The sequence below is a fragment of the Monopterus albus genome, unplaced genomic scaffold (assembly GCF_001952655.1).
Source record: "Monopterus albus unplaced genomic scaffold, M_albus_1.0 scaffold53.1, whole genome shotgun sequence".
Classification (NCBI taxonomy): domain Eukaryota; kingdom Metazoa; phylum Chordata; class Actinopteri; order Synbranchiformes; family Synbranchidae; genus Monopterus; species Monopterus albus.
The window spans coordinates 495,236-503,343 of NW_018127933.1; positions in this window are offsets into that span (position 1 = coordinate 495,236).

Genomic DNA, 8,108 nt, shown 5'->3' on the forward strand with positions numbered 1-8,108 from the left:
ACCCCAAAAAGCCAAGCCACCCCTGTTTCAAAATGTTTTGAACTTATAAATTAAATAATAGTAATAATAAATATAAGACAGATGTAGTGTTAACCGGGTATATTTGATATACCATTATAAAATGTAATTTATTCAATATTGTGTTCCACTGTACTTCTGGGAAACAAAAGTGTTCCATTATAAAACCATCAGTCTTAAAGTAACATGGTGGTCTCTATACTGACATAATATATTCCATGTCATGTATTTGTGCTGCTTTCATTTGTAATATCTCTTCTAATATATTCATCGCGTTGTACAACCCACCTTTCTTTGAGTCAGTGTTTGACTTTCCAAGACGCATTGTCTCAAGGATTGTCTCCTTGCTGCAGTGTGTGGCAAGTTCAGCCAGATGAAATCCCTGTCAGCCGTGTCATCTTAATCCAGGCCAACCCAGAATCCCTGTGAACTGTACGAACACAAAGCTGCTATGAATTTGTCACCTCCTGTCATTTTATCTTGGGCTGCAGGCAGTCTTTCCTGACAAAGCAGCACAGCAAGTGTAGCCGGTTTCCAGAAACTAAATGTGTGGTCTCAATGTTATCAGAAAATTATTCAGTACAGGACGCAAGTCCCTCATATCTCCTACGTTGAAAGCTACTTTTCTTCCTGAGTCTGCACCATTTGGGTAAGCCCTCATGCCAAATTAGTTGTCCTTAAGCCTTTGTACATGTTGGACAAAAGGAAAGATGAATGTTAAATGGGCTTATTACTCCATGGTAATTATAAGACTTTCAATAGCACACCATTTCTTTTCTTGACCAAAGCACTGAAGACAGACAGAGAATGGTCATTTAAACAGAGTGCACTGTAGTGTTGTAGCTTCTGACTATGACAGCATATAGCTTTCAGAGATCAAGACATAATGAGCTGAGACCTAAGAAAGACACCTCCAGGGACACCTCTGGATGCATTTCTTTCATACACCCCATTATTGTGTCCCTGTTTTTCACAGATTCAATTAAGGCTGCACATTGTCTGCACATTTTAGCTCAGCAGAGTTTAATCTCTCCTACTTGGTGTCACAAATATTAGTTTGATGAGGGACAAACACAAGAGCAAAATTAACACTTTTAAGCCAACTGGGGCCAGTGGAAGCAAGCTCTAAGCAAAACAGAAATACCAGCCATATGTTAAGGCAAATTTGTTAGCAAACAGCCACCTATTTACACCTATTACACTTATTAGCTGACAAGGAAAAAAATTATTCATTTGAAGTTTTCACTCAATCTAGTCAGGCCAATATGTATCATTATGAGCAACAACTTCCATACACACATGTTGTATTTCCATAATTTCAGGGCATATTACATTGACCTACATTCATTTCTGGGGGATTTATCCTAACTTTAGCCATAAACACTACTTGCCTAACACCTAACCATATCTACTATTTGCCCAAGATAGGCCACTATTTAACTGCTCCAGGTCTGGGATAGTGCACAGTGGCGGAGGCCCGAGGGCCATGTGTTGGCCTGTGCCTTACATTAGATCTCTGATAATTCAACAGCAAACCTTTTGGACATTGCTGGGAGGTCTGTGGGATATAAGCCATTCCTAGCCTTAATCGTAAACCAAGTCATCATTCTAAAATGCTCTGTTTATGTTTTGAGGACTTGTTTTTTGTTTCCCTAAGGATGTTCCCCAAAATGTAACTGTGTAAACAGATTTATGTCCGTGTAAGATGGGTAATACCAGGACACACACACACACACACACACACACAGGTGGCTCATGAGGACATTTTCTTTAAACCAGTACACAGCTGGTTTATGAGGACCCACCATTCACCTGGTCACAGAGGGAAATGAGATATCAGATTGCTTCTAAGAATTTTAGAAAAAAAACTGGGGTATTCAGAATTGAATAAACACTTAACAATTAAAAGATTTAGTGACCAGATTCAGTAAAGGATTGTGAGGACTGGGCAAAAACAGGTGCTCTCTAACGCAACCAGGACATATGAGAACAAACCTAAATTAAGAGGACATTTTGTATACACACACAAATGGAATCACACAGACACACCTCCTGTCATGTACAGTATTTGTCACTGACAAGGCTGCTAGGAAAGGTTCAACAGTTTATTTTATACTACAAGACAGGTATAATGTACTGTGTTCTGGCAGAAAACCCTGATAGAGAGATGGAGAGATAGAAGCTGAGTCTAAGAAGGGGTCTGAGGCAAATAATCAACCCAAACCAAACAACAATTCAAGGGATGAGGTAAACACATAGTTTAATAACAGGCCAAGCCCATGCACAAGATAAACATGTGAAAACACAGAGGATAAAAACTGAGAGCATGCAAGCTACATAACATATAATCTGACAACTAAACAAAGAAAACAAACACTTATACAGAGGAAGCTAATGAGTCAAATGGCCACAGGTGTGGACTGAGTGATGGGGCAGGACTGGAAAGAAAATCTGGAAAACTGGAGACAGGATGTGGAATGGCAGTCTATAGAAAAGAGGTGGGACTAAGACTAGGATTGTGACAGTATTGTTGATAAAAATATGAACTTTAGCCACTTTAACCTTTTTCATGTCAGGTCAGTGAACAGTTTTATTTTAGCAACAATGTAATTATTTTTCAAACAAAGCCATCCTGGCAATTGAGACATCATGTCGGAAAATGCTGATGGTCATCATTCTTAAATGCAGTTACAAGTCTTAGCTTGTTTCATTTTGAATGCCTGGTGAGATTTAGAAGGAGTGAATCCCATCTAAAAGCAGACCCCCATACAGCCATTATCATGTCATTCATTGTGCCTTAGTGGTACAGGCAGTATTTCTAAAACAATTTTCAATTAAATTAACACAAACCAGATGACACAAAATCAAACTGGAGCTATAGTGGCCCATGGAATTATGGAGTCCTAGAGCAACTGGATGCTTTACTCAGCTTGTAACCTCATATCAAAGTGCTATCATTGACAGCAAACATTTTCTACTACAGCAGTTAAACTGAAATATCTTCTGAAATCTCTTGGGCACATAGAGTATCTTGATTACAGACTTAATTTGTTTTAGGCAATAATATATCTTTTAAATACTTGAATAGGTAGATATCTTCATCTTGACATATTATTATTATGTGAAGTGAGTTTTAGACATCATATGAAAAATAGGCCGGTTTAGTCATTCTAAGTGAATAAAGATTTCAGTCTTCGTCTGTGAGTCTGCACAGCTTGCTGTAAATCTGGAGCAGGAATAGCAAACACACATTAGCTTCCAAGACGCAGGGATGTTAGCATCTCTGTCAAGGGCTTAACTAAACACATGGGTAGGAGCTTGTGACTCAGCCAAATGTCATTATCTATGATACATTTAATGTCAACTGTAGAAAGTTCGTGCAGCCAGGTGCTCTCACACGTCTACTAAATTATTCCATGACGTGCAATAACTGCATATGTGGTATTTTCACTGACAGCAGATAAACGAACAAAGACTTAAAAGCACAAACAATTCTGTTGAAAGAAAAAGACATTTGCTGTGGTACAATGCATGTTATTACAAATGACTATACTTCAGTCGACAAGAAGATTGTATTTACTGAAATACACGCTGCACTATCAGGCTGAAAATGTTTTGCTGGACCACTTTTGACCACTAAAATTGATGTTATGGCAGCAAAGCATAACATGGCACAATTAACCTTTAACTTATAGCAGCTGTTAGTATTATGTCAAGAATTCCTTCAAATGTTTGTTGAAATATCAACCAGGCATCAGTGGAGCTCAGTAGTCAGGGGAGAAAACAAACAAACAAATCCTTTTTATTCTTCATTAGTCACAGTTGGTTCCATATTCCTAATCTATTGCTGAGAGCTGAAACCCAAGATACTTGGCTTCCAAATGTCACTTTTGATATCTTCACCTTCAGAGTGGTATCAGCAGAAGGTAATGTGTGCAGAGGGGACCATCTGGTCTGGTTGACTGGGAGCCATCAAATGCAGCTCAGGCCAAGTGACCTTGGCAGTGACTGGACCTGGAAGTGCTCAGATGAAACCAAAATAACACTTGGTAACATGAGCAAGCATATACTTTAACCAAGAGGAAAACAGTGTTCCAGCAACAGAAGTGCAGGTGAAATAACAAAAATCTCTATAAAGACAAAATAGAAAGGTCAAATTCCTTTTAATTAAACAAGATTAGTTTTTCAATTATACGTTAGAAGCCCTACTTCAAAGCCAGTGTATATTTGGTGAAAACCAAAATATTGCAAATTTGCACATTATTATGTTAATGAGGTTTTATTGTAATTCAGATTATAAAATCTGGCAGTGAACTGTACTATTCAGAATAAAGTCACTATTTCTGCTAATCAAAAATATCCTTCCAAAAACACTTCTTAAATAAGGTTTCATAACGTTTCAATGTCCTGGAGTCTCCTAAAGTAAATGTATTTGTGCCAAGCAGGGAGTCAAAGCCAGGGTTACTACACAAATGAGATTATTTTAAAGACCTAAACACCAGGCTGCTTTGTCTTCAAAGACAATCATTTTTTAAATTAATGTCTCCCAGGCCTGCATCTGGCCTTGTGCTGCATTCTTTTGTTAAACAGTCCATGACTTCGCCCTGCTAACTGGAAACTCAAAGGCTTCAACAGAGTCTGATGTCTGTAAAGCTGCCCAATTCCACTTTCTAAAACAAAGGATGCAACATTTCAGTGACATTCCTCTCACAGTCTGAAGCCTAAAGAACATTCCGGCCTCAGTGATTCATTTCTCAGAGCAGCCAATTTACTGATGTCTGCTGGGTCCAGTCAACTTGAACGATCCTTGTGATTCCCTGAAGGAAACACTCCAGCTGAAATGGAGCATTGTGTTTCATGGACTGTGTCGTAATGATAGATGACATTTTCTCAGACATCTCCAAAGACGACCTTTAGCAAATTTAGAGCGTCGCTTAAATGTTAAAATCTTGTGCGTCAACATTAACAAGTCATGGACCCAACCTTGTAAGTATTTCATATTAGCATGTACCGACATGTTACAAGTTAGAAGTGTCTTGGTAGTCTTTTTCTTTTCTTGCTTTGAACAAAATAATAAACATCCGCTATTATTATTATTAATATTATGGATGGGAATATGCATCTGGGTCAACTTGCCAGTGACCTGATGACCAGGTCATCATCCTATGCAGTTAATGTAGCTGTGATGGCTACCCCAGACAGTCCTGCCTTGTATTTGCGTTCCTTCTGACTCAGAGATACTATACATAAGTGTGAAAAATGATTTGACTGAAATCACATTTATTCTGAGCTCTCTCTGAGGCTAATTGTCCCAATAACACTGTTTAACACGTTTTGTTTTCCCAGATCTCTACAACTTAATTAGAGCCCCCATACCCACTTTTAGGGGAAATACAGCAGGTTAAAAAAAAGTTATCCTATAAATATATATTTATATGTATTCATATATAAATAAATATTTTCAAATTATTAATAGTGCAACCTCAATCCAAACTAAGACAAAGGTCAATATAATCAGTTCGATTTTACCATGAATTCTTGCTGTAACTATAGCAAGTTATGAAGCCTTTTTTAAAGATAGTTATTTCATTTTAGTCAAATGCTATTAGTTGTCCTTGGTAGGCTAGTGGTTAAGGCGCAGCGCTGCTGCGGCCTGGGTTCGAGTCAAGGTTGCGTCAGGAAGGGTATCCGGCATAAAACACATGCGAGTCGTCGGTGTAATGATTTGCTGTGGCGACCCCTAAAAAACGGGAAAAGCCGAAAGTGGCTTTCTTCTTTCTGTTACTGTATTTTTTAAGTAGAATGCTTTGAATGACTCTATTAAGCTTCTTTTCCCTCCTGTGCCAGATAAGCCTATAATTCATGAAAGAAATGTTAACAGAGGAATACAGAGCACACACAATGCATCGACCGTTGACAGCCTTTAATTGTGAAAAACAGGTGTTTCCATGGTGGTTTCACTCTGCAGCAAAATAATGAACTTCCACTTCCTAGTGTTGATTCCATTGCTCAGTGTGAACTGCTGCCATGCAGAACAGGCTATTTTTTATGTGTCCAATATAACTGATGTGGACATCCCAGCACACTACAAGAGCTGCCAGCCCTGCACTCTATACCTATGTGGACCTGTGAATATATTATATTCACCCCGTTTTTAACCTTAGCAGATGGCAGTCAGCAAAACATAAGCACCTTTTTTTCCAGAAATAATGCATGTCATCCAACACACAGAGCTGCCATTACATGCAGGAACTGCTCACCTCTACCAACTCACCTGGCACCCTTATTTCATAGACATTTAAGGAAGACAAGCTCATCCATCAAGACAGCTGTCTCACCCACCAATTAGCATGCATGCATGTCAAGGTCATTTACATATCTCTGCCAGAATACGAAACAGTGATGGCCCCTTTGCCTTAAAAAGTCATTAACTTCACACAGGATGCAATTACAATGGATCAATTTTGCTCTGGCCTCTGACAGCGAGTGTCTGCTGGCCCCTTCATGGCCGAAGATGGATCTGACTGGGAGGCTAATGGCTCTCACACAGCAGTGGAGTGTTTACAACAGGAATCCCAGAGGGCACACTAGCATTTGTTTGACTGTTTATCTTAATCAAAAGGTTAATGTAGTGATTTTTAAACAACAAAGGTGACAAACGGCAACACAAGCTAAGTGCTTGAAACGCTTACATATTACAAGGAGAAATTAATTAATCATTCATTGGTAGTGACACACACAGCTGATATTTCCAATTGTTCATTTGTTACAATGGTCACATTTCTCTTGATATGTCATGTGACTTGATGTACAGGTCAAAGGCTGACTACAGTGTGTGGACAATTTCCAAATTGTGTTTGGGAGTAAACCTCTGTTGGGAAAGGCAAAACTACACACAAAATGAGACTTAACTTAAATCTACTTTCTGATTTTGTAATCTGTAAGAAGAGAGATAGCAGTGAAGCTTCGGATGATTACTCATTAGACTCTTTATATGTCATACATCTAAACTGGGTGATTTTAATTTAGGCTAATCCCAAATAAACTGTTTTTGTGCCTCAATCAAGGCAACCCAAAACCAACTCCAGTGTTGGGTTGCTGCTTTTAGGTGAGGTCTAGCTTGGACCGTCTTCATCTGTCACCTCCAGACTCCGACGTCAGTAGCTGTGTGGATAACGACCTGATCCCACTTGTGCAGTGTCACAAACAAGCCCATCTCTATCTCTTGGCCTTTACTGCCTGTCCATGGATTTTTTTATCTATTGTGTCAGGATTTCTGGCATATGGAATGATGGATTTATGTGTAATCCCTTTACAATTGCATAGTTGCTCTTTCACCTGGCAACATTAATCATTATGTATACAGCACTACAGATGAATGCCTCCTTGCTTACCATAATGTTTGCCTAATTATGATTATGAAATATTTCTTAGCTTGTGCTATTGGAATTGCACTTCATCTTCAGTCCAAATTATCATCACCTGGTTCTTCACATGAGCCCATTACAACATTGAAAACAATAACAACATGAACTCAAATTTATACTGTGGCATAATTCAGAGACTGCTTTTCAAGAGGAGCCATTTCATTAGGGTTTCAATTCTCTCACAGCCGAGCAAACTGCTTTCACAGATATTAAATTAATTGTTAGACTGGCCATGGGCTGCCTTGCAGGGCAAGCTCTGCTGTCACAGTGAAAATGTAATTTATGCAGTGCAAATGAAGAGGAATTACCATGCCATGATTTGAGCACCCAACACTGAAAAGAACATGTTGCATTCACAGCCTCCACACTTTTTGACAAGAAGCTCACTGGATCATAATATCTACTGCGTAGGACCCATTTCCTTGTTTAATTTTTAATGTAGGCCTATATTCAAATGTGTTATTTCCTATTCATCTGGGATATTTTCTGGGTTCTGCATTTTGGCAGAATGTAAATTAATTTGTTTTAAAATATAAACATGTCATTCATTGGATAGATGTCATAGATTAAACAAAAGTATGATCACGTGTTACCATGTATTATCAAGTGTCTATAAATGTCAGGTTGATTTTTTTAGGTTTGATATTTTTCACCACTGTTTTT